Genomic DNA, 16,848 nt, shown 5'->3' with positions numbered 1-16,848 from the left:
TCATTCTTTATGGCTGAGTGATACTCCATTTAATTAAAAAAACACATTTTCTTTATCCAGTCTCCAGTTGATGGGCAATTGGGCTGGTTCCAAGTTTTAGCTATTACGAATTGTGCTGCTATGAACATGGGTGCACATATATCACTGTGGTATGATGCTTTTAATTCTTTGGGGAAGATGACCAGCAGGGGAATAGCTGGGTCAAATGGGACTTTCAGTCCTAGTTCTCCGAGGTATCTCCATACTGATTCCTACAGTGGTTGCACAAGTCTACACTCCCACCAAGAGTGGAGCAGTGTTCCTCTTTCCTCACAGCCCTGCCAGCATTTGTTATTGGTTGATTTCATTATAGCAGCTATTCTTTTTGGAATCTTGACTATTATATGCCTAGGTGTAGAATTTTTTGATTATGGCTAGTTGGAGTCCTATATGCCTCACTTATCTGTATGTCAAGTTCTTTTCCCCTGCTTGGGAATTTTTCTGCCATTACTTCTGTTAACAGTTTTTTTTTTTAATGTCATTTACACTATCTTCTGTTTCTTCATTGACTCTGATCAGTCTTCTGTTTTTCTCCTTTGCATCATCTAGCAGCTGATGGATTGATTTCTCATGGTTCCTTGCTATTTTTAAGAAATCTTTCTTTTCCTGGTCACTAAACTCAATCATGTCTTCTATGTCTGATATTCTGTACTCACATTGGGTTATTCTGCTGCATAAACTTTCAATGGAGTTTTTAATCTCCTGGATATGTTTGCACCTGTTTTATGGGTTCCATTTTTTTCCTATGCTGGGATTCCATCATGTTCCTCAGTTTCTGTATGTTTTTTATCTGTGTCTGCTCTAGAGTTTTTAATCATGTCTTTCACTAGGAACACAATCTCTGTTGTTATCTGATAAATTTTTTCGGATTTCATTTTTTCCAGATTCTCTTTTGTTGCCAGTTCATGGAGTCCAGGTGGTTGAGTATCAGATTGTTTCATCTTGTTGCCCCTTGGGGTTGCCTTTGGTGATCTAGAAGTCAGATTTTGAGACTTGTTTAGGTGCCTTCTCATTTCACCCAATGCAGTCTGCTGTGCCTTTATTGAGGTGACTCTTTGCTCTCCCAGTGGGCTTCAATTCTCAACAAGCCTCAGAGAGGCCTTTTCTCTGCTGCTCATCACTGTGCCAGTACCTGGGTTCAGAATGATGGCCTTCTGGATCCCCTTGCTGGGCTGTAGCCTGGGTGGGCTTCTGCCTGGGGCCTGGGCACACTTACTGATGGTATCTGTGTGGGCCTCTGGCTAGGGCCTGCATGCCTGCACAGCTGTTTTCCAGGTGGGCCATTGGCTGGGACCTGTATGCTCAAGTCCCTGGTGTCTGTGCAGGGCCCTGGCTGGTGCCTGTGTACCCTCACCACTGTTGTCCTGGTGGACTTCTTTAGAAGTAAACTATTTAGGAATCTGTGTTAGTAAATTGCATCTTGCAGTTTTGAAGTCTCTAAACTGAGAACTGTGATTTTAACACATCAATAAGGCCATGCAAACTGGATTCTTTGAAGTTTCAGGAAGTGTTTCTGCACCAGTGCTTGTTACCATTTTCTGTCAATCCCTTCAGTTCTAGAGTATACTCACTTGCCTAATTTGACTCTTATTAGGTGTCAGGTCAGGTATTTGACATACTATTAAATGTTGAGATAAAAATCACTTCCATTAAACAGGTGGTTTTTGAACAGTGGCTATCAGTTCAACTCGCTTTGAGACCCCTATGAACATAATACATGGAGAATGAGACATGGCCACCTTCTGCCCAGAAGTTTAGTTTGCATGTAGAGAATACATACACACAGGAATTAGTAAAATACTAACCTGGAGTGTTAGCTTAAATTACACTCACTTGGAGTGCTGACATAAGTCCTGGAGCCACAGAGAGCAGAGTGGGGGTTGGGTGGAGAAGGAAGCCCCTGTTGAAGAACCAGGGGAGTCCCTGTTCTCTGTTTTTGTACTTGTGGGAAGGCAAAGCCCCAGACCCCCACTGTGATGCACAGAGAGGTTGCACTTCTCTTCTTGGTCATTGTCAAGAGATATAGATACCTTGGGTGAGAAGGGCCATGTGTGTGGCCAGTTCTTCACTGCGCCAATTTCTGTTCATCTCTTTGACCTCTCTCAAGACACTTCCTGAAAGGTCTTCCACGCTCTCTTAATGTAAAATGAGTTTCCTTTATTAAACTTTCTCACAGAACCTTATTCTCTTTTTTCAGCACATTTAACATAATTTGTGATTATATGATTACTTTTCTCTCCATGGCTCTGTGGTTTCTATAGGAATGGAAAGGACTGTATCTTTTATGTTTATTTCTGTATCCACAAACCTCAATACTTGCCTTCATGTATTATGAGCTCAGTAAATTTGTATTGAATGACTGAAGAATTAAGCACAGATCAGAAACTTTGACCTTGCTTTCTGAGGATGATGGTCTGTTGGATAAAAGGACACACATGATAGCAAGCACATTTATTTGTTAACAATGTGCCAGACCAAAAGTGACAGCTGGAAGATGAGTCACAGATGAAGATCTTTCAGGCTATGGGTCTGAAAGTTTAGGTAATGAAGAAATGCTATTTTTTCAGTTTGGAATTTAAAATCCAGTAGTGGACTATTTACAACCTATGGAATAAAGATGGAGCTCCCCGTTCCACTCTGAGCATGCTGACAGTTCTGCTTATAATGGGGCTCCGGAGAGTTGTGGTCCTACTTTTCTAAGCAAACCCCCTGAAATCCTGAAAGGAGTTAGATGAGCATGAAGACAAGGAAGTTAATGACACTCTTATTTCTCCTAAAATAGAAACTTAACATTTTCCAGCAGGGAGAAAGTTGTGAAGAAATTAAGTTTTAAAAATTCACTGGTGTTCTTGGCTTGAAAACATGCTTGGGCTGTTGGCAGCAGGAATGAGATAGGGGCTCCTTCCCATCCTTTAAATGAAGACTTAAATTTCAGGAAACCAGAGTCAGTGAGCATGAAGATCTTGGTTGAAGTTTTCATTAGTGCTCCAGTGCCTTTGTACAAGTGAAAGCAGAGATCTGAGAACTTTTCCTTATATGAGGTTTTACAGCTTTGTGAAGATGGGCAAGCTTACTCTTACTATATAGGTGTAAGTTTGTTCAAAGTCTTTGTTTAAAAAATACATATATGATATTACTACTAATGAGAAAGAAGACATTTTTATTATACTACTTGATATTTATGCAGTAGTTTTCTTCGTGGAATTTAGATTCCAGCTAAGTGTATGAAATGAGTAAGCTAGCTTCTGGTGGAAACGTAAATGCATAGTGTTTAAAACCATAGAAGGTGGAGAGTTTTCCCTCTCAGCTTAGAGAAGGTAAATTTCTGTGAATGCACATTAGATTTAACTTCAACTAATACCAGTTGAGCACCTCTAGCATTACCAAAGTGATTGATTTCTAACTTTAAGTAATATTCAGCCAGACTTCAGGTAAATAGTTTAAATGTTCAAAGTTGCAGTTTCTTTTTTTATAAACTGAGGTTTAACCCAATCAATCTTCTCTTAGGATTAAGTAGTTTCTCCTTGGTTGGCAACCTAAGAACTCTCCTTACCATAAACACACACACATACATGTGTGAATGTGTACACATATGATATAGTGCATGCACTCACACACACACAAACACACACACACACACACACACACACACACACACACACACACTGAGATCATTGACCAGACCTCAAATCCAGGTCTTTCTTCCTGATAGGAAAGAGCAACAGCCCAGCTCCCTTCCAACCAGCAGCCACAGAGGCAGGGAGTGAAGCCTCCTTAGCCTTAGGTTCTAACCAGTGGAGCTAACAGGTCTGTCAAGTTGGTGTAATGCAAAACAGGAATAAAAAAACAGCAACAACAGTTCATAGAATGAGGGTTATTGAGTCAGCAGATGATTTGCTGATGGGCCTAACACCCTGGCAGGGATTACCTAGGTGTCCAACATTGTAAAGTGTTAATTTCCAAGGCTTTCAATTTTTATGGGCTAGTAATACTACAAAAGCATTTTTTTGGGGAAACTAAGGTCGTCAAATTTTTGTTTTGCCAAAAAAGGACCCAAACAAAAAAAGTCAATACTCAAGCCATCCTAACTACAGTGCTTATTCATACAAAAAGTGAACATGTTTAGCTTTGCATTGCTCTCATTACTCTCATTTTGTCCCTAATAGTGAAACTCTACAGACCTGCGGCCCCCAGTGGATGATCGTAGGACTTCTGCTGTAGGGAATGTACTACTGAACATAAACAGAGCTGAGAGAGCAGGTTTATGAACATACATTGCTGACCTGAGCTTCTGGCAGCTGCAGCCAGGCCCAAACCCCAATTTGAGTTGTGAGGGTTCCTACTTCTCCAAACATTCAGACATACATAGACTTCACCATTTTAAGTCTCTCTCATCTTACTTCAGCATAATATATAAGTCATCTCTCAAGAATAGCACAGCATAGTCAACGTGGCTCATCTCTGATGCACAGAATGGTATTTCCTCATTTATCCTGACGGTCCTTGCCTGTTCCACAGCAACACGTGGAAACCCATTAGAGTGAATCTTCTACAGTCTACACTCAGCATAGTCTCTTTGTCTTTTCTCATTCATTTCTACAAAGCTAATGTCATGCGGACCAAGTCAGAAGAACCATAAGACCTGTATCATTCATTCATTCAATAAATTTTTTTGTTTTGGTACCGGGGATCGAACTCTGGTCCTTGTGCTTGTGCAGCAGGCCGTGAAACCACTGAGCTAAATCCCGGCCCCATTCAATAAATATTTATTGAGAGTCTGTCATGCACCAGGCTTTGGATTAGGTGGTGATGATGTATAGAGACAAACGAGCACAGTTATTTCTCTTATCCAGGGAAAATGAGAGAAACAAACAAACATAAAAATATGTAATTATAAAATGTGACAAAACAGAAAAAAATTAGGAGTGTCATGAGAGAGTATAATAGATGTAGCAGTTAAGAAAAGCTTCCCTGAGAAGAGGACATTTGAACAAAGACCTGAGAGATTGTGTCTGTTCATTGTTTTTGTCATCTTGCATGAACTTTCCTTTCATCTGGTAACAGCACCCGGATGATCATCTTTGTGGACTTTCATTCAAAGTGTCCTCTGGTTGAGGGAGAGCATGTGACTGAGCCAGTTTGCTTCTAGGGCTTGAAATCTGGGAGAGAGTGAAGCAAGGGATAGAAGTAAACTACATGGGTTGTTTTAGTAGCTGATCCTCGACAAGGTGTCCATCCTCCTTACATTTCTGAGCTGTCTTGGTTCTTGATATTTCTGAAACTTAGCTGAAGAAATTGTGAGTTACCTACCTCTCTAATAAATTTTTTGTTTACACTATCTCCTGCATTGTTTTTCACTGCTTGCAACTTTATTGAGTTCTGATAAACAGGATTTAGCAAAGTGAAGAATTCGGGAAAGAACCAATCAGGAGAAGGAACAGTGTGTGCACAGGACTTGAAGTGGAGAAGAGCTTGCTGATATGGGGAACAGAAAGATAGTTTGGCAGAGTGTGCTGAGGAGCAGAGAACAATGCCTCTGCTGGGGCAAACTGCACTAGACCTTGAGGAGCCTCCAGGCCATATTCAGAGTTGGGATTTCATCCTAAATACAAAGGAAATTTGTGGACATACTTTGAGTGTGGGAAAAATATTTTAAATAGCAACAAATGTCGAAAAGGAAAAACAGAACAGTTCATCAGTGTAAAAAACTTTGAATTAGTCATTCCAGTTATGCTCTGAGCAAGCTACAAGACCCAGGGAATGTGTAAGGCTCTCATCATCTCAGTTTGTTTCCTTATCTGTAAAATGGGGTGGTAGATTAAGTGATCTCTAACTTTTCTTCCTTCTTTGATGTTTTGTGATCTGTCACGAAACCTTGTCAGTAACCTTGTCATTGAGTTTACAATAAGGGAGATAAACACACCCAACCTCATGATAGGGTTGTTGCCATTCCAAGCAGTTGTTTAAAGCTTTTGCTAGCTTACCAGGTGATTTTCCCAGCCCATTGTCTTGTTGACTGCAAAAGGATTTGAAACAGTAGTATGAGGCTCAGTGACTATTTTAATGAAAAACTCTGAAAGAGGGTATTTACATAAAATGTGATGGCCTGCTAAGTTTAGGCATAGTGACTTCAACTGAATGCTTCATGACAGAAAATATTAGTAAGAGTACTGATTCCAAGTGAATTTCACCAAGACATTGTAACTGCAAAAATGCCTATGAGTGATGTGTGCATTAATTATCTATTACACAACAAACCATGCCAACACTTAGTGACTCATAATTCTGGGGTTGACTGGGTTATTTTTGGCTGTCATTTCCTGAGGCCTGCTCACTCATTTGACTGAATTTAGCCAGCAGGTGGCAGGGCTGGGAGGGCAAGCCTTTCTCTCCCTGGGGCCTTTCTATTTTTGTTTGTTTGTTTGTTTTGAGGCAGTGTCTCCTTTTGTAGTTCAGGCAGGCCCTGAACTCACTATCTAGCCCAGGCTGGCCTTGAACTCTCAGCAATACTGCCTGAGCCTTCTGAGTACTGGGATTACAGGCATGCACCACCACTCCCGGCTCTGGGGCCTTGCATTTTGAAGGAGGTTGGGCAAGGTTTCTTCTCTGCAAGCTTAGGACAGCATTCCAAAGAGTTTGGAGCATGTGGTCACTCATTAATTACCATATCTGTTCATATCCCAGTGGCCAAAGCAAGACACATGGTCAACGTGGGAGGATACCACACAAAGGCACCTTGGTTAGTGTGCGGCCATTAGAAGCCATTAGTTTAACAATGTGGGAACTTTCCCTCTTAGACTTGCATTGCAAGATAAGCAAGCATCTAACTTGTAAATTATGACATCAAGACACCATATATAGGATATCATTGGTATAAGAGCACATTTGGAGTCACCTAATTAAGAGACTGAGTCCTACATCAACAGCCCTGCTTGCCTCATAAAATTACTCATTAATTTTAAGCAGTGGCTTTGAGAAGTTATGTACATAATATTTAGAGAAAAACAACATTTGCTATAATGGGTTAAAGCACTCCCCACTACAATAACCATGGCCCCAGTTTGGACCTTGAGGCCTACTAATTGCATATTCAGCCACACCCCTTCTGTGCAAATATGGTTATGTATGTGCCTGTCTCATCCACTACAGCTCAGATTCTTTTGAGGGCAGGAACTTCATCTCAAATACAATTGCTTCTCTTAGCCTTCCAGACCTACAACACCAAATAGATGCCCCATAAGTACCTGTTAAATGAATTAAGCACTAAGTGCCTGTTCCAAACACCTATGTGTTCTAGGGATTTTGCTCACAGACTGGATCACTACTTCTCTCCCAATGTCACAAGTTGTTACTCTCCAGTTTACAGTTGATAGGACTGAGATGCAGAAAACCCAAGGTGCAAGTGTGTTTGAGAGGTGCAGGAAGAAATCAGGAAGAGGCAGTACAGGGCAACCCTCAAACTGTTTATTGCCTTTGACATCAATAAAATAATCATTTGTTAATTAAGAGATAGCCACAGAAACCCAGGTGAGAAACCTGCAGAAGAGCTGATTCAGTTCTAGGGATCTTAAAACACAAAACAAAACAAAACAAAACAAGACCTGTTTCTGGGGGTGCAGGAGAGGGATAGGAGCTGCCTTGCTGTGGAGCTGACCTTGTTGAGCAGGTGACAATACCACCAAACAAGGATTTTAACTACGGTTTTCCGCAGGTGAAACGGCAGCCATTATTATTCATTTTGCATATATACTTGCTAGATCAGTAATCATACAAATAATAATTACCATTTACATAATACTCTACACATAAGAGGGCTGGGTAAAGCGCTTTAGAGTGCATGATCTCAGTTAATACAATAATCCTATGAAGTAGGTTTCATTACTCTTAATTTATAGATGAATTAATTGTGGCCCAGGGAGACTAGCTTTCCTGAGGCTACCCACCTTCTGAGTGGTTGATTTAAAACCTAAGAGTCTGACTAAGAGTCCTGAATAACATTTAGCGCTGGGCCTTGCACAGCTGTAATGCTGGTTTGAGGTGGGAAATTGTCAGTTTCATTTATCTATGCTAAACGGTGCACCTGTAATTTACAAAAAACAACAACCGCAAGTCAGGCTCTCTGTCCGCTTGAGGCATAAAAAACCTACTTGGGAACAGAGAAGTGGAAATCTCTCTCAGTTCCCTCACTCACTCGTAGGCTCCCTCCACAAGTATTTATGGCGCACTTCGGTATTCCAGACCTAGGCTGAGGAGGGAGAATGGTGAACGCGCTGCACGTGGTGTTGCCCCCTAACCACCCTTCACGATTTTGCTCTCTCCAGCGGCAGAAAGTGTCTACAGGAAGCTGACTTCAGCGCGGGGCTGAGAGGGAGCCCGCGGGCGCTCTGGGGACCGCGTGGGAAGCCGGGGGTGGGGGGTGGGGGGTGGCGTCGCGTTAGGGTTAGGGCGGGAGGATTCGGCTTCCCGGCGGCAGAGGGCGCCTGGCGCTGAGGTCCGGCGCGCCAGAGCAGCCCGCGCGGGCGCCGAGAGGAGAGGCGAGGCGAGGCGGAGAGCGCGAGCAGCGGCCACTGCCACGTCTTCCCGGCAGTGGCGGCGGAGGTTGCTCCCCGGCAGGTGGGCAGGGAGCGGCAGCCGGGCAGGAGCGAGACCTCGGGCGCGCGGGGCGGCGGCGGGACAGCGCTGTTCCAGCCGCGGCGCCTCCGCCTCCGCCTGCGCAGCGGGTGCCGACCGAGGCCCGGCGCCCGGCGGTCCCGCGCGAAACTCGCGCTGGCGGGCTGGGACCTACGGGATGCGGGCGCGGACGGCCGTCGTGGCTCGGGACGAGGCTACTTAGCTGCTTCGTGGCCCGGGTCGCGGCTGGCAAAAGTTGGGGCGGACGCCTGGGCCGGGCGGGAAGTGCGGGTGAGGGGCGGCCGGGAGGGCCCGTGTGGGAAGGGGGAGACGCGGGCCACAACGTGCGCTCAGGGACCCCGAGAGTCCGCGCGTAGGGTCGGGGTAGGAGAGAACACCCGGGACTGGGGAACCCGAGGCGCGTAGGTAGGTACCGGCTGTACCCCCTCCCCGTTTCTGTCGCGGGCAGACTCCGAGAGAGGTCGGGCCCAGAATTGGGGCCCCCTGTGGGGTCCGAAGCCTAGGCAGGGAGTTCCGGTAAGAGGTGAATTGGGGACTTGAGCTTGGCTTCTTGTGCTGCGGAGTCAAGTAAGGCCCTCCTGGTCTGCCAGCACTCAAACTGCAGTGCTGCGGTCCGGGTCCCCGGCAAGTTGAGGAAGGACAACTGGGTGGATGGTTTATTTAGGGTTCCAGGGTGAGTAGGATTGATTGGACTGTGTGAAATCATAACTTAGGAAAAAAACCAAAACTATCTCTGCACACCCACCAGCTCCATTCCCTGTTCAGTACTGCCTAGTCCCTGACTCTTAAGAGATTCCTTGGGTTGGGCTAGCAGCTGTCCAGAGCCCAGCACCACATCTGCTCACAGCTTCGTGAGCAAAAGATGTGGCCTTTTATTCTCCGGCTGAGGTTGGTTATTTCAGAAACAAGTGGTTCTGGGGATGCTGGTTGCTTTATTAGAACAACCTGTGTGATGCCCCTAGACAACAGAGATATGTGTGTGTGTGTGTTTTACTCTCCCTTTCTCCTACATAAACTTTATATTCAAGACACCAGTGTGCCGGGTCATTTATGACAGTAATACAGCTGGAGACCCAGATGGTGGGCCTCTTGGGTCCTTGTTCTCATCTAGATGTGTTAGCAAGGAGTATGATTTTGGAAGAACTACTTGCCCTCTCTGGACTTTTTCTTATTTGTGAAATGAACTATAAAAAGAACTAGATAATCTGATAAAGACAGGAGAAGGTTTCTGAGGGAGATGTTTTTCCTTGTGAGATTAGAGCAGCCACTCAAACTAAACTCAGTTTATTCTTGTAAAGAAATTAGCAGATTTAAAAGAAAACAGATGAGAAGATTCAAAAAACAAAAAAACAATAATCAGAACTAGATTTTCAATATAAATACTCTTCTTATGCAGGCAGATAGTGTTGCCTGTCCATCTGTCTTTACTGTAAAGTTGCTGGTTGTGCGTAGAAATTATCACATATATTACCTGTGGGCCAAAATCTTTTTTTCTCAACCTTCAAGTCTGATTGATGCTCACAGTTGGTTTGTCTTTGTGGGGCCCTCACCTGAAAGACATTTCCCAGATTATAGGTTTCTTTCTGTCTTATTTGATGCTGGGATCCTTATACATCCACACTTCTGCTGCCTTTCCACTCTGACTTGAGCATTGGTGAGCTGATTTATGTTGTATCTGGCATTTCTGAGCTAACTTGGTTTCTTTTCAAGTGAATATAGTAAATAGGCAGTGCACTTAGGTGCACCACATTAAAAATAGCTCCAAGCAAGAGTGTCCTCCCCTTTCCCCTCATTCCCCATATCCCCAGGGCAGTCTCTCACTGAAACTTCTGGAAACGTTTTGGATGCTGAGGGCCATCATAGAATTGAAATGACTGGGGTTAAATAACACATGGTGCTAGACGGTAAGGAGTATTTTATCATAACCAAATGCTCCTCTCTTGTTCCCTTCCTTTAGTAGCTTTCAAAGTCCATATTGGGTTTGACCACATCATTTTCAGTACTCCTTTTTGCTTTAGGGTTTTTCTTTTTTTTGTCAGTTTCTGGGAAGCTGCAGTTGTGGTTACCTCTGAGTTTTAGACAGTGGTAAAATGATGCCTTCAGGTAAAGGCTTGACAGTTGATTGAATCTTTGAAATATCAGAAGTGTCAGTGTATGTAAATTTTACTTTAACTGAGGGCTATTATATGAATAAAAATCACTTGCCAATAATAGTTATCATCTGAGCTCCTGCCATTAGGCCCTGTGACATAGGAATGAGCATCAGTTTGCAGGTGAGAAAACAAAGCTAAGATCCAGCACAATTCCGTATTACAGCTGGTTTGCACAAGTTACTGATGATTTTTGGGTCCAAATAGCCTTTTGTAATGGTCGAAAAGGAATTCTTAGCTTTCCTACAGGGTTGTGATAATGAGATCATGAATGTTAAAAGGATCATGTAAACTATAACATGATCTCTAACCTGGGACATTTTAACCTAAGTGCTGATAGACCATGAAAGCAGTGTGTGAAGTGGTAAGTTCAGGGGTCTGATGGCCCTGGAGATAAATCCTGAGCCTATTGCCTAACCTCTGTCAGCCTGGTTTCTGCATATGTAAAATAAGGGTAAAACGGTCTGCTTTATGTTACATAAGATGTACCTGTGAATTGCAGTGGGTATGCAGTTAAAGTTGGGTACTCCTTTCTTTCCCTTGCACACTGGTACTCCAGATAATGGGATTGATGAAGTCTTCAGTGGAATTGTCCTCAGGGAAAAAAGGCTTTTAAAGCACATTTTTATCCTTATGAATAATTCTTTCAGCTTTTGCCTCCCTACCGCTACCTACAGTGAGTCCAGGGCCCATGATCATTGAGTCCAAAAGGAAGGATTTGAATAAAATCAGAAACCAGAAAGGACAGTCTTTGGTAAGAAATTGAAGGTAAATGTATAGGGTCTTGCTGAGCTGCTTAGGCTAGCCTGGAACTCCTAATCCTTCCACCTCAGTCACCAGAGTAGCTGGGATTTCAGGGGTTCGTACCACCTCCAGCTCCTTTTTAATTCATTTGTTCGATGGGGAAATGATACTGAATTTGAGGAGTTTCTGGCTGATGGAAGGCCCTGGAAGGAGCTGTAGCACAAGGTGGGTGGGAGAGAGGGCAGGAAGGAAATGGAGGAATTGAATGTGGCTGGTAGAGGAAGCTGGAAAGTTTGGCATGGGGAAATTTCTGTCAGATGTAGGATTTGGCTAAATATGGGGCCAGTTTCCACCTAGTCCTGTAGTCTTTGTGCTTCAGGCAGATTTTGACTGGTTGTGGTGCTGTTGTAAATGAGTTTCCAGAGTTAAGTTGTATGCTGAAAAGGAAATTAAATTCCAAGAGGGTATTTGTTGTGACTGATGCCAGAATTTCTCAGAGAATTTTATTAAGATTTAGTCAGTCTATAAAAGTACTTCTTAGTTCTCTGAAGATATTAATTAAGAAATAGTGTAAAAAAAAGGAAGTGTCTCCTTTGTGAATCTTTGAGATGTCATCTTCCTAAATCATTGTAACAAATGAAGTTCAAAACATCATAGAGATTTGTATTTTAAAAGCTTTTCTCCTTGAAAGAAATGTTTTCTTTCTCTTCTCATTTTTTCCCTCCTCTCACATTGTTTTGATAATGAGTTAATTTTGGTTTCCTTCACATTTTGGTATCCTAGCTTTTATATTTTCAGAGCTTGCATGAGCCTTTTCTTTTGGATTAGTTCTTGCTCATTATGAAGAGGTGGTACAGCACAGTGGTGAAGAGTGTACCCTCTGAACTGCTGGGGGGCTGGGGACAGTCTCTTGAGAGTTAGACTTTTCACAACTTGGACTTAATTCTTACAGCAGACTGGAAGAGTTGATCATGTTATTCCCAATGCATAGATGTAGAAATGGGACAGAAACACACATGTGTGTCCAGTCATTACCCTTAGAGTTGGTGATCTGTGGGACTCCATAGCCTGTGTTTCCCTGGGTGCTGCAAAGGCAGGCAGGGGCTTTGCTGGCTGTGCTGAGTATAAGGAGCTGTCCTACAGGTTGGGAGCTCCCTTAAGGGAGAGAAGGTCAGGTCTGTATTCTAGAAAGACGCTTGGTGGGGATATGGGAGTATGAAGTGGAGCAAGTTGAAATTAGTAGAGGAAGGAGTCTATTAAAGTAATTAGTTTGAGATATGATGAGGATTTGAAAGTAAGACACTAAGACAAAGGCAGTGGTGGTGTAGGAAAGGGAACATGTTAGAAGAGCTCAGTCCCTCAGGATATTGGAATTGGCAGAGGGAGAACTCAAATCCAAGCCTTTCTCTTCATCTCCTCTGCTCATCTTTCCCACTGCAGTTCTGAGCCCCCAGGCCCGTGTGTTGGAGATACTGACTCCTCACAGACTAAAAACAATCTTTACAGAAACCAAAACTGCCTCCTTTGGTCTCTTGCTACAGCTAGAGACAGATTTCTGGGTCCAACCTGAAAGAGCCCTCCTCTCTGTGCCTTGGCCTTACTTTTTCCTCTCCAGAGGCATCTCAGAGGATGGGAGTCAGGCTTTTCAGATCCAATTTAAGGAAATGCTGGCATGAACATTTAAACTGTAAGCAAAGTGTGCTAAAGGGAGGAAGCTACCAAAGAAAGAAGCTTGCCTGGGGTGCATTCTGTACCTCATTATTCCCTGGGAACTCACCAGGGGGTTTACTTCTTAGTTATGGTTGAGAGCTGATGTGCCCCAGATGGGGTTGGCTTATCACCAAGCATTCCAACGTGGCTGAGGAAGGAGCGAGAGTGGGTGAGTCCACAGTGGTGAACTGTGGCCACCCTCCCCTGAGTGCCGGAGTCTGTGGGAAGGAAGCCAGGCTGACTTAAGAGTACCACAACCAGCATGGGGAGATGGTTGGCTGGTGTCCTTATTGTAGGACACACTGTTGTCATGTCAGGAATATACTGGTCTTTTGACTTCTTTGCTAGTCAATGCCAGACACAATAGTAAACTTGCTTTCAGGGTTGCAGAATATGTAATACCCTTGCCTTTCGGAGATTTTGTTCTTGCTTCGGTCAAGCTGGAGACTGGTTGATCAGGTTCTGGCTTTGTTTGGGCTGTGTTATCTCTCTGTAAGAGGCAGCCAAGGTCTGTGTGTTGTACCTGAGTGTTTCCCAGCACCATCAGTTACTGCCCAGCTCTATCAGTTACTGCCCAGCTCTGCAGTGAGTCTCTGAATAGACCCACTTGTCACTTTCTGCTGGATGCTTACTCCTTTCCCTGGAAGAGGTGACCTCTCTTTCCTGTTCTAAAGGGGCTGTTAAAGCATCCAGTCAGTTTGTTTGCGTGGTAGGAGCACTTGCCAAGGGCACATGTTTTAACTGGAGAAAACTTTTTGCCTGCAGGTATTAGCTGTCATTTCTATCTCTTGAACATTGTGTCCTAAGCAAAGCCTCTTTGCCGTTCTTTTTGTTTCGTGTGCATGTGTGTGTGCATGCGTGTGTGTATCTGGGTGTGTTGGGACTGTTTGTTTTAGTTATTACTGAGAACCAAAAAGATACTTATCAAATGTTTAAATCTACAATAGTGCCACTGCTCTGGCAGACAGAAAGAATAAATATATATTTAGCCAGAATACCATTGATTTGTCTTTTTTTTCCCCAAATTTTTGCTGTTTTCTTGGCAGGGCCATTTGATTTGTAGAGTGGTGCAGTTTGAATAGTGAGTGTGAAAAGACTCCTGGGCTGCTTGCCGAAGTGGAGGGACTCCACTGAGTGGGCTGCAGGGCTGCCAGGCTTGGTTGTCCTGCCATCCCAAGAGCATGGCAGTGGCAGTCGGGAAGGTGGAGTCTGGCCAGGCTCTTTCCTTGGCATAACTGAGAGCAGCTCTGTTGGTAACAGTGGGAGGCTTCCCCTCTGCTGTGGGAAAGGGAATTCTCTCTTCATCCTGATTTTGGCTTTTGTCTGTTCCTATGGGGCTGAAAGGGAAGATGGCTCTAGAACTGATGAATTAGGGAGATGGTAGATTCAGGGTAGGGCAGGCTTGCAGCTTGTAAAGAGCTTTTAACACAGTTTTCCTTGTACCACACATTTCCTTCCTTCCCTATTGATCCTGGTCCAGTCTTTGGAGGCTCAGAAAACGGACTTGAACCTTATCAGTCCACCTTAAGTCAGCAATCAATGAGTGCCACCTGGATGCCTGTGCAGGTTGGTATAGCAGTTTTATGTGGGAATAAGAATCCTCTTTGGGTAATGATGTTCATACTCAGTTTAGTTGCTTTTTTCTTAAACTGTATAGGGAATATGTTAATATATTCTGCTTCACCACCCCACTTTACACTAGAGATAGTGTAGATGTGCATAGACGACATGCCAAGCCCCCTTCCCCAGATAACCCTCCCCTAGGCACTGCCTTACCACCAGAACCTGAGGTAACCAGTTGTAGCAGTTGGTTGTGTATTCGGAAACTCAGCCTGTATGTGTGGTTTTCTTTCCTAAGCCTAAATCTATTAGTGTATATTTTTCTTTTTCTTTTTTTAAAATAAATTATATCGGTACATTTTAGGTATACAATATAATGGCATTCATCATTGGAAATTTGCACCTTTACATAATCCATCTTGGTTCTTATTTTTTCCCCATTCCCCTCTCCTCCAACCCCTCCATCCCTCCCTATTTACAAAGACTGTGTTTCCATTTTATCATTTTCTCATATTCCATTCTCTTCTTTCCTTCCTCCTACCCCTCCCACTTCCACTTCCCCTTTGCCCCTTTTCTTCCTATTTCACATTACCTATTATACCTTTTAGTCCTTATTTACACTTTCAGTTTCTCACACTAGAGAAACTATTCAGTATTTGCACATTTGTGTCCTGTTTATTTCACTTAAGAGTATCGCCTCAATGTGCATTCATTTAGCTGTAAATGTTTCTGGTTTCTTGTTCTTTATGGCTGAGTAGTATGCCATTTTATTAAAAAACCACATTTTCTTTATCCAGTCTTCAGTTGATGGGCAATTGGGCTACTTCAAGTTTTAGCTATTACAAATTGTGCTGCTATGAACATGGGTGCGCATATGTCACTGTGGTATGATGCTTTTAATTCTCTGGGGAAGATACCCAGCAGGGTAGCTGGGTCAAATGGGACTTCCAGTCCTAGTTCTTTGAGGTATCTCCGTACTGATTTCCACAGTGCTTGCACCAGTCTACACTCCCACCAGCAGTGGAGCAGTGTTCCTCTTTCCCCACAGCCCTGCCAGCATTTGTTATTGTTTAATTTCCTGATAGCCGCCATTCTTTCTGGAGTGAGGTGGAATCTCAGTATTGTTTTCATTTGCATCTCTTGAATGACCAGTGATGTGGAACATTTTTTCATATGTTTATTTGCTATTTCGACTTCTCTCTCTGAGAAATGTCTGTTCATTTCAGATGCCCATTTTTGGATTGGGTCTTTAAATTTGGGAGGTCTGATTTTTTAAAGTTTTTTATATATTCTAGATAGTAGACCTTTGTCTGAGGAAAAGCAGGTGAAGATTTTTTTCCCACATTGTGGGTTGTCTCTTCACACTACTGGTGGTTTCTCTTGTTGTACAGAAGCTTTTAAATAAGAAGAGATCCCACTTGTTGATTGTTTGTGCTAGTTCATGGGCAACTGAGGTTTTGTTCATAAAATCTTTTCCTACACCACTGTCTTCAAGAGTTCTACCTAACCTCTGTTCCAGCCGGTTCAGCATTTCTGTTTTAACACTTAGATATTTAATTTATTTGGAAATTAGTTTATTGCATTGTGAGAGATGTAGGTCAGGTTTTAATCTTTGGCAAGTTGAAACCCATTTTTCCAGCACCACTTATTTATTTATTTTTTTGCTTTTTTTAAAGTTTGTATATATATTTATTGGTACATTTTAGGTATAAAATACATTTACATTTATCATTGGGTGTTTGTACCAGAACGTGATGTATCTTAGTTCTTATTTTTTTTCCCATTACCTGTGCACCCTTTACCCCCTCCACCCTTCCCTATTTACACAGAGTTTGATTCCATTTTTTTTTCCTCATAGTTTTTTCTTTCCCTTCTTCCCTTTCCCTTTCCCCTTCCACCATCCCCAAACCCTTGGACCTTTTCTTATTTCACATTATCAATTATTTATTTTAATCATTTTCACCCTTATTTACACCATGAATTTCTCACACTAGAGAAACTATTCGGTATTTAC

The 16,848-nt window shown here is 43.1% G+C and overlaps 1 protein-coding gene across 5 annotated transcripts in view; it reads left to right on the top strand.

The window, feature by feature from the left end:
• Positions 1 to 8,514: 8,514 nt before the first annotated feature.
• Positions 8,515 to 16,848, top strand: part of Smco4 (single-pass membrane protein with coiled-coil domains 4) — a 68,621-nt gene continuing 60,287 nt past the window's right edge. For 4 of the 5 annotated variants that reach the window (XM_021252574.2, XM_021252578.2, XM_021252580.2 and 1 more), the window contains exon 1: positions 8,515 to 8,652. The gene's annotated coding sequence lies outside the window, so the exon portion shown is untranslated. The remainder of the gene's footprint in view (positions 8,653 to 16,848) is intronic. The other variant, XM_021252589.2, reaches the window with a different exon arrangement.

Source organism: Heterocephalus glaber, unplaced genomic scaffold (assembly GCF_053883595.1).
Source record: "Heterocephalus glaber isolate CG9 unplaced genomic scaffold, H.glaber_assembly_v1.0 deba00001429, whole genome shotgun sequence".
Lineage (NCBI taxonomy): Eukaryota > Metazoa > Chordata > Mammalia > Rodentia > Bathyergidae > Heterocephalus > Heterocephalus glaber.
Note: the sequence above shows the minus strand (reverse complement) of the source record. Positions and strands in the feature narration are given on the sequence as shown.